The sequence below is a fragment of the Pongo pygmaeus genome, chromosome 12, assembly GCF_028885625.2.
Source record: "Pongo pygmaeus isolate AG05252 chromosome 12, NHGRI_mPonPyg2-v2.0_pri, whole genome shotgun sequence".
Taxonomy (NCBI): Eukaryota; Metazoa; Chordata; class Mammalia; order Primates; family Hominidae; genus Pongo; species Pongo pygmaeus.
Genome location: NC_072385.2, coordinates 87290485 through 87301379, shown reverse-complemented (window position 1 = coordinate 87301379; position 10895 = coordinate 87290485).

Sequence of the window (10895 nt, the reverse complement as noted above, 5' to 3'; positions counted from 1 at the left end):
TACACCATGGAATATTATGCAGCCATAAAAAATGATGAGTTCATGTCCTTTGTAGGGACATGGATGAAATTGGAAATCATCATTCTCAGTAAACTATCGCAAGAACAAAAAACCAAACATCGCATATTCTCACTCATAGGTGGGAACTGAACAATGAGAACACATGGACACAGGAAGGAGAACATCACACTTCGGGGAGTGTTGTGGGGTGGGGGGAGGGGGGAGGGATAGCATTGGGAGATATACCTAATGCTAGATGACCAGTTAGTGGGTGCAGCGCACCAGCATGGCACAGGTATACATATGTAACTTACCTGCACATTGCGCACATGTACCATAAAACCTAAAGTATAATAATAATAATAAAGAATGTTGAAGGAAAAAAATACACTGGACTCTAGGGACTTGGAGGAAAGAGTGGGGAAGGTGAGGGATAATAAAAGACTGCACAATGGGTACAGTGTAGACTGCTCGGGTAATGGGTGCACCAAAACCTCAGAAATCGCCACTGAAGAACTTATTCATGTAACCAAACACCACCTGTTCCCCAAAAACCTATTAAAATAAAAAACTAAAAAGATCCACAAAGAATAATGAAATCTGAATAAAGTCTAGAGTTTTAGTTATTAGTTTTCTAAGTCACAGAAACAGAGTAGAACGGTGGTTACCAAGGGCAGAGGAGTAGGGGTGGGTTTAGGAGATGTTGTTCAAAGGATACAAAATTTCAGTTAATCAAGAGATCTATTGTATAACATAGTGCTATAGTTAATAAAATGTCTTCTTGAAAATCTCTAAGAGTAGATTTTAAGTGTTCTCTCTAAAAAATTGTAAGTATGTTAGGTAATGCATACATTAATTAGCTCAACTTAGCATTCCACATTATATACATATTTCAATACATCATGGTATATATAATATATAATTTTGTCATAAAACATTTTTAAATTAATTTAAAAATTAATTTTTAAAAATATGTTGTTGTTAGAGCATGAAAGCCTCTCCACATATGAATGCCAATATTCAATACTGAAAAAACAGTATATTATAAAGCTACTGTAATCAAAACAGCATGGTACTGGCATAAAAAAACAGACACTCCAACCAATGGAACAGGATAAAAAGTCAAGAAATAAACCTACACTTTTATGGCCAACCGATGCTCATGCCTGTAATCCCAGACTTCAGGAGGTCGAGTCAGGCGGATTGCCTGAGCTCAGAAGTTCAAGACCAGCCTGCATAACATGGTGAAACCTTGTCTCTACTAAAAATACAAAAAATTAGCCGGGCATGTTGGTGTGTGCCTGTAGTCCCATCTACATGGGAGGCTGAGGTGGGAGGATCACTTGAACCCATGAGGAGGAGGTTGCAGCTAGCCAAGATAGCGCCACTGGACTCCAGCCTGGGTGACAGAGTGAGACCCAGTCTCCAAAAAAAAAGAAAAGGGAAAGCTCCATGACATTGGTCTGAGCAATGACTTCTTGGATAAGAACCCAAAGGCACAGGTAACAAAAGCAAAAGTACAAAAATGAGACTGCATCAAACATAAAAGCTTCTATACAGCAAAGGAAATAATTAGCACAGTGAAGAGATGACCCACAAATTGGGAGAAAACGTTTGCAAACCAAACAGTTGATAAGAGACTAACATCTAAAATATATAAAGGAACACAAACAACTCAACAGCAAGAAACAAATAATTCAGTTACAAAATGAACATAGAACCTAAATAGACATTTCTCAAAAGAGGACAAATGACCAACAGAGATATGAAAAAATGTCCAATATCTTTAATCCTCAGGGAAATGTAAATTAAAACCACAATGAGCCTCACACTTGTTAGAATGGCCATTATCAAAAAGATGAAAGACAAGTGTTGATGAGGACATAAGAAAAAAAAAAGGAACCCTGGCCCACTTTAGTGGGAATGTAAATTAGTACACCTATTTTGGAAAACAATATGAAGTTTCTTCAAAAAACTAAAAATAGAACTTTCCTATGATCTAGAAATCCCACTTCTGTATATCCGAAGTAATTGAAATCAGTAAGTCAAAGAGATATCTCCACTCCTATGTTCATTTCAGCAGTATTCACAGTAGCCAAGATATGTAATCAACCCAAGTATCTATGCAATGGATGAAGGGATGAAGAAAATGTATATATAAATGATGGAATGCTATACAACCTTTAAAAAAAAAAAGGAAATTCTGTCATTTGGGACAACATGAGTAAACCTGGAAAGCATTATGACAAGTGAAGTAAGCCAGGTCCAGAAAGACAAATACTGCAAGATCTCATTTATATGTGAAATCTAAAAATGTCAAACTTATAGAAGCAGAGAGTACAATGGTAGTTACCAGAGGCAGGAAATGGGGGGTGGGAGTTGAGAGGGGAAGGACAAGAGAGATGTTGGCCCAAAGGTAGAATGTTTCGGTTAGAGAGGAAACATAAGTTTTGGTGGTCTATTGTACGGCACTGTGACCATAGTTAATAACATATATTTCAAAATCGCTAAAAGAGTAGATTTGAACATTATCATAAAAAAAAGGTAAGGTGATGAATATGTTAATTAGCTTGATTTAATCTCTCTACAATGTATTTATATTTCTAAACATCACACTAAATCCCATAAATATATATAATTTATCAATTACAATTTTTAAAAATTAGAAAAAGATGAGAAAATTAAACCAAAGTTAATAAAATAATAGAAATAAGATACAAGCAGAAATCAACAAAATAAGAAAAAGGCACAGTGGCTCATGCCTATAATCCCAGAACTTTGAGAGGCCAAGGCAGGAGGGTTGCTGGAGCCCAGGAGTCTGAAACCAGCCTAGGCAACTAGTGAGACCTCACCTCTACAACAAGGCCAAAAATTAGTTGGGTGTGGCGGTGCATGCCTGTAGTCCCAGCCACTCGGTAGACTGAGGAGGGACGATCACTTGAGCCCAGGGGGTTGAGGCTACAGTGAACTGTGATTGCACTACTGCACTGCAACCTGGACAACAGAGCAAGACCCTATCTTAAAAAAAAAGAAAGACAAAATAAAACAAGAGAAAAATAAATAAAATGAAATCTGATTCTTAGATAAGATCAATACAATTAATAAATCTTAGGCAGACTAATAAAGAATAAAAGAGAGAAGAATGAATTACCAATATCAGGAATGAGAGAGATGACATTATTACATATTCTAGATATCAAGAAGATAATTAGTGAATACTATAAATAATTTTATGCCAATAAGTTCAAAAACTTAGGTAAGATGGACAAGTTCCTTGAGAGACTCAAAATACCAGGCCTCATTCAAGAAGAAAAAAATAACCTGAATAGTTGTATATCTTTTTAGGAAAACTCTAGTCTCCAATGGCTTCACTGATGAATTCTAGCAAACATTTAAGAAATAAACATCAGTTCTACATATACTCTTCCAAAAACTGAAGAGAAGGAAAATCTTCCCAATTCATTATTGCAATCTAGCATTCTCCTAACATCAAGAACAGGTAAAGATATCTAAGTAAAAATAAATAAATAAATAAATCCAAAAAACAAAAAACAATATTCCTCATAAACATAGGTGCAAAAATCCTTTTTAAAAACTTTCATCAAATTGAATCTAATATTATATGTAACGGATAATAGATAATGACAAAGTGGTGTTTATCCCAAGAATGCAAGGTTGGTTACACACTTGAAAGTTAGTTATTTAATTCATTTTAATACATTAAAAAGGAAAATCCATACAATCATATCGAGACACAGAAAAAGCTTTTTATAAAATTAACCACCCATTTCTGATTTTTAAAAAACTCTCAGCAGACAGATAGAAGAAGAGAACTTCCTTAAATTGATAAAGAGCATCTATAACAAATCTACAGTTACATCTTACTTAATGGCAAAAGACTGAATGCTCTTCCCAAGATTATGAATAATGCAAAGATGACTGTTCTTACCACTTCTAGTCAACGTGATACTGGGAGGTTTTAGCCACAGTAATAAGGCAACAAAAAGAAATAAAAGGCATCCAAATGGGAAAGTAAGAAGTAAACTGTCTTTACAAATGACATGAATATCATTCTAGAAAATCCTACAGAATCTACAAAAAAGCAAGTAGTACCAATAAGTAAATTTAGCAAGACTGTAGGATATAAAGTCACTATACAAAATAACTTCTATTTTAATATACTAGCCATAAACAATTATAAAGTTTAAAAAATATTGTACTTGGCTGGGCACAGTGGCTCACGCCTGTAATCCCAGTACTTTGGGAGGCTGAGATGGGCGCATCAATTGAGCCCAGGAGTTCAAGACCAGCCCAGGCAACATAATGAGAACCCATCTCTAAAAAAAATGTAAAAATTAGCTGGGCATGGTGGTACACATCTGTGGTCCCAGATACTCAGGAGGCTGAGATGGGAGGACCACTTGAACCCAGGAGGTTAAGGCTTCAGTTGGCCATGAGGTGCCACTGCACTCCAGCCTGGGTGACAGAGTAAGACCCTGTTTGCTTGTTTCTTTCTTTCTCTCCTTTCTCTCTCTCTCTCTACATATATATGTGTGTGTGTGTGTGTGTGTACATATACATAGTATCAAAATATGAAATAGGAAGACATTTCACAAAAGACATTCATGACCTATACACTGAAGACTAAACAACATGCTGACAAAATAATAATAAAACTTAAATAATGTGTTCATAAATCAGAAGGCTCAATATTGGTTAGATGCCAGTTCTCCCAAACTGATCTATAGATTCAATGCAATTCCAATTAAAATTCCTGCTTGCTTTCTTGTAGAAATTGGTAAGGTGATTCTAAAATTCAAATAACACAAATGACCTTGAAAACTAGAAACAAAGTTGGAACACTTATACAAACCAATTTCAAGACATTATTAAGCTACAATAAAGACACTGTAAAAAAAATAATAGAGTGTAAGAATAGAAAAACAGATCAATTGCATAAAATAGAGTCCATAAAGGGACATATACAGCTATGGTCAATTGATTTTTGACAAAAATGCAAAAGTAATTCAGTGATAAAAAGGGATAGTCTTTTCAACAAATGGTGCTGGAACAATTGGATATCCATGTGCAGAAAATGTGAATCTCCATCCATACCTTGCACCACACCCACACACAATTTATTAAGGAACATATGGTAACTTCCATCACTTAGGATCTGGTTCTCAGCCCCGTCATAACACAATTCATAATCTAAATAGTCCCGTGAACAATGGCATTCACACCCCCAGGGAATATCTTCTACCCATCAGGCCAGAAAGATTTATGGGTTTTGCCACTGCCAACATCAGAAATGGACACTTCCTTAGAATGTGGAAAGGATTTAAGTGACAAAGCACTTAGGTAAAAGACAAGACAAATTAACTTTCCAAATCCTAAGTCTCAGCATGAATTCAATAGATTCTTACATGAAAAAAAAATTACTTCCCAGCAGTGCTTGGTATTCATTTTCTTGCTCCTTTTATGTTCCAATTAATGGTTCCGGAAGTACTCACAAATTACTGCCAGTTTCACAATACTTGCTCATGATGGCTGAGGAGCATTTTGCAATATTAAACCATTCATATTACTCTTACATTTGTATATATGTGGGTCTAGATGTAATATGCATGAAATGTAATTCTGATTCTTCATCTTGGCAACTAGATGGACACTGGATGCTAGAATCATCCAGGGGGTTTTGTCATGTTGTCCAGGCTGGTCTCAAACTCTTTGACTCAAGTGATCTACCCGCCTTAGCCTCCCAAAGTGCTGGGATTATAGGCATGAGCCACTACACCCAGCATGTTTCAGATTTAAATTATTTTTACTTAGAATTTTGATAGTTCAATTATAGCTTGTATTTTACCTTTTATTTCAGTAAGTAATTTTGCACAGTTTAGAAAAAATACAATTTTTGCCGGGCGCGGTGGCTTACGCCTGTAATCCCAGCACTTTGGGAGGCCAAGGAGGGCGTATCACGAGGTCAGGAGATCGAGACCATACTAGCTAAGATGGTGAAACCCCGTCTCTCCTAAAAATACAAAAAATTAGCCGGGCGTGGCGGCGGGTGCCTGTAGTCCCAGCAACTCGGGAGGCTGAGTCAGGAGAATGGCGTGAACCCGGGAGGCGGAGCTTGCAGTGAGCCGAGATCGCGCCACTGCACTCCAGCCTGGGCGACAGAGCGAGACTCTGTCTCAAAATAAATAAATAAATAAATAAATAAATAAATAAATAAATAGAAAAAATACAATTTTTGAAACACTCATGAAAGATAATTTTTAATTTTTTATATTAGCTAGAATCTTTAATGAAGATATATTCAAATTTCAGATACCTGAGCACATTAAAAACTTTTTAAAAATGCTTTAGCTGTTTGAGGTGTAAAAATAAAGATATACTAGAGATAAAAAATGGCAAGGTAGAACTCAGGAAAAAAAAAAATTAGAGAAAAAAGTAACAGAAAAATATCCCAAGTGGTGATCTGTTAAGTTTTTAATACTGGAAACAATGAAAGTAAAAAGACCTCTGTCAAACATGACCCAAAATAGAATGTGAGAAAAATACATAATAAAAAATTAGCATAAGTTTTTATCAAAATAAAAACAAGCAAGAAAATTATTTTTGTCAAATCTGCAATGTGAACAAGTCAGATGAAGCTCTTACGACTTCATACTAAAGTGACAATGAAAACAATTGATCTAATGCAAACCTCAGGATTAAAAATTTACACTCTGGCCTTTCTATTACAAAAAGAAAATCATGTTTTAGAATTGGTATATTTCATGTAAAAGAAAGAAACCTTCATGGCTTTACTCTGCTTATTGGACAATGATTGTAGGAAACAGCAGTCACATGTTTCTCACAGCAAGAGAATGTATCTCAAACACAGTCTGATATGAACTAATGTTTACAACTTTCCATCGGATGAACATGCAAGAAAATTTAACACTTCATTTTACACCAAAACTATTTCAAATGGAGAAATGTAGACGAAGAATTTTGTAACTATTGCTATGTTTTATAATCAATATTCAAAATTAGCAATGACCATGAAAATAAAATACCTGTGACTGGAGAGACCTGGGTTCTTGGTTAATAGAAAACATTACTTGCACACAAAAGACATGCATGCAACTATTATACTAAAAGTTAAAAAAAAAAAAAAGACTGAATTAACAGCAAACCTGTGATAGTAATCAAGGTAAGTGAACACTGAAAACCCTGTCTCTATCAAAAACACAAAAATTAGCTGGGTGTGGTGGCAGGCCCCTGTAATCCCAGCTATTCAGGAGGCTGAGGCAGAAGAATCCCTTGAACCCAGGAGGTGGAGGTTGCAGTGAACTGAGACTGCGCCACTGCACTCCAGCCTGGGCAGCAAAGGGAGACTCCATCTCAAAAACAAAAAGAAAACAAAAAAAAAACTTGTTTTGATCCTCTGAAAAGAATAAAATTATGTCTCATTATTTTAGCCAAGCAAGTTGAAGTTCTTTAGGGTACTAATTACATAATATTTTTTTAAAAAATAAAGACAAGGTATAGGTTTGGAGGAAATCATTTTGAAATGGTGCTAGAGTGGCAAGATATAGAAGTGAAACTTTTTTTTTTTAGAAACTTTGGTTACCATCTAAGATAGAGAAATAAATGAGATAATGATTAAGTTAATAGGTAATAAAGTAGTGAAATCATACATAAAATAAATGCATAAAATAAAAGTGAATATTACTTCATTCAACTACATTATAACAGGAACAAAAGTTACATTAACAATATCCTTAATTTGTACTGAGGAACTACTAGAAGAGGGAAACTAGGAATTGATGAATTCTTCACCTGCTGTAAAAAGTACAAGTTTTGTCTTAAGCAAAAAACTACAGAAACTACTTTCAATGAAGGAATTGTTTTAAAAGACTGTCTAGAGTAAGCCTTTAATAAAGGCACTAATGTGGTTGGTAAATTAAAAAACATTAATGAGCCAGAATTGTGGTCAAATATTTAATAGCATTATTTGTGCTATACAGGACCACAGTTTGAATTTGTTCCTAAGAGAAGCAGGCTCATGTCAAAAGTGAGTGATATTCAAAAAATGTTCATATATAATTTTAAGACTATGGAGTGTCTTGGTGAAACACATACAAAATTTGATCTCACAGATACCCTGAGATACATGATGGAAACACTGACTAAATGTTCTTAGAATAAATAGATTTGATCTGGACAAGATATGAAATGCACTAGATGAGCTAGGCAAAACAACAGACAATCCTCAAATAAAGTGCATTGTGGTCTGTGGTCTTTGATATTAAGAATTGATTCTTGGCTGGGCACAGTGGCTCATGCCTGTAATCCCAGCACTTTGGGAGGCCAAGGTGGGCAGATCACCTGAGGTCAGGAGTTCGAGACCAGCCTGGCCAACATGGTGGAACTGTGTCTCTAATAAAAATACAAACATTAGCCAGGCGTGGTAGCAGGTGCTTATAATCCCAGCTACTCAGGAGACTGAGGCAGGGGAATCACTTGAGCCTGGGAGGCGGAGGTTACGGTGAGCCAAGCCCATGCCACAGCACTCCAGCCTGGGCAACAAAGCGAGACTCTGTATTAAAAAAAGAAAAAAAGAAAAAAAGAATTGATTCTTAATATTAAAAATGATCTTTTTAATTTGCAAATCCAGTTTGGTATGAACTGTTGCTTACTATAATATTTTTAAACTTACCAAAAAATCCAAGGTCTATATTTGACTACTGTATTTTTTTAAAGAATTACAAACTTAAAAAACAACTTTAGAGGAAATAATTTTTCAAAGTCCAAAAGAAACCACATGAGAAATATGCAATAAAGTGACATTCCAATACGATATGAGAAAATTAGAAAAATAAAACAAAAACATTTGTATGAATATGAAGGAAAGGATTCACATACAAATAAGCCCCCGAATAATTTGTATAGTCTATTTTTTTGACAATTATAGATCAAGGTACTGTCTTGATTGAAGGAGCTTTGAAAAAATTGTGGAATAAATTCTGCCTTCAGTTTTTATAATATCTAAGCATTGAAAAGTGTGAAAAAAGAACTTACTGTGGGGATCTAGATATCGCTTTCAATTGATGGTGATAAGGATTTTTTGATGAAGTCAAAATATTTTGTTGTATTTCAGCAGTAATAATTTGTCATGCAACCACATTACAATGTTTGTATTTACATGTAAAATTTTTGTTTCATTTCCTAATCAAAGTAATGCTTTCAGTATTTTATTGACAATTTCAGCATCTACTGCCTCTGCAGGAAGAAGTTTTTCCATTAAAATTAATTTTTAAAATAACCACAAAGACTAAGGAAAGGATGTCTAATTTGACATTACAGTCAATCAACATAAATTTTGTGAAAAATTCAATTAAACAAAATAATTTTTAATTTTATTTAAAATAGACAAAATTTTCACTGAAACATTATCATTCCATAAACAGAATAGACAGATATTCCCAATAAAAATAAAATTCAGTTATCTCCGATGTTTCACCAGCTTTAGCCATATATAAAACCACAGCTTTTAAATATCTTTCAATTTTGTAGTTATATAGCTTTGTCATGGTAGGATAAAGTCAACAGGCTCTTAATTTATGGCTTTAAATATATTTTTATATATATTTATATATATTTATATTTTATATATATATTTATATTTTTTTATATATTTATATATATTTATATATATATATATTTTTTTTTTTTTTTGAGACGAGTCTTGCTCTGTCGCCCAGGCTGGAGTGCAATGGCACCATCTCAGCTCACTGCAAGCTCCACCTCCCGGGTTAGCGCCATTCTCCTGCCTCAGCCTCCCCAGTGGCTGGGACTACAGGCGCCTGCCACCACGCCCAGCTAATTTCTTTTTTTGTGTATTTTTAGTAGAGATGGGGTTTCACCGTGTTAGCCAGGATGGTCTCGATCTCCTGACCTCGTGATCCGCCTGCCTCGGCCTCCCAAAGTGCTGGGATTACAGGCGTGAGCCACCGCACCTGGCTAAATATATATTTTTTATATATAGTATGATATATATGTACTCCTTCATCAATACTCTTGTCCTAGACTCCACATATTTTAGGGCAAGCCTTTATACTAGAGAAGATAAATACACTCAAAAGATAGTTGTTTAAAAAGACTAATAAAATTGATAAATCTTGATGAGAGTGTTCAAATAATAAAGAAAGCTCAAATATCCATATTATGAATAAAAACAGGGGCATCACTACAGACCCAACAGATATCGATATCTCATGATATGTCATAATTATATCTCATAAGAGATATTCTGAATAACTAAAAACAAATAAATTTTAAAATCTGGATGAAATAGACAAATTTCTTGAAAAATAAAGTTCACCAAAACTGCCAAAAGAAATAGAAAATCTAAACAGCATTATAATTTTAAAAAATTAATATATAAACCTTTTCACAAAGAAGTTCTTGGCCCAGATGCTTATAAGTAAACTTTACCCAAGATTTCATGAAGATGTTTTGTCAGTCTTACATAAACTTAGGTTTAATGAAGGTATTTTGTCAGTCTTATATAAACTTTCCATAAAACCAAAAGAGATGGCAAGCTTCAAAACTGATTTTATAAGATTGGTATTATCTTGATATCAAAACCTGACTAGTGTATTTTAAGGAAGTAAAATTACAGACCAATCTTACTCATGAACATAAATGAGAATTTCCTACACAAATGAACGAATGAATGTGTACATTAATGAATGCATGGGCTTATTTCCTGGTTTTTCACAGACCTACAACAGAAATCCACTCAGCCTGACAAAGTAAGGATTTTAATACGAGTCTTGGCTCATACCCTCAAGAATCCCTGGATGCTAAAATGGCTCAAAGAGCTAACAAAGTCTGGACAA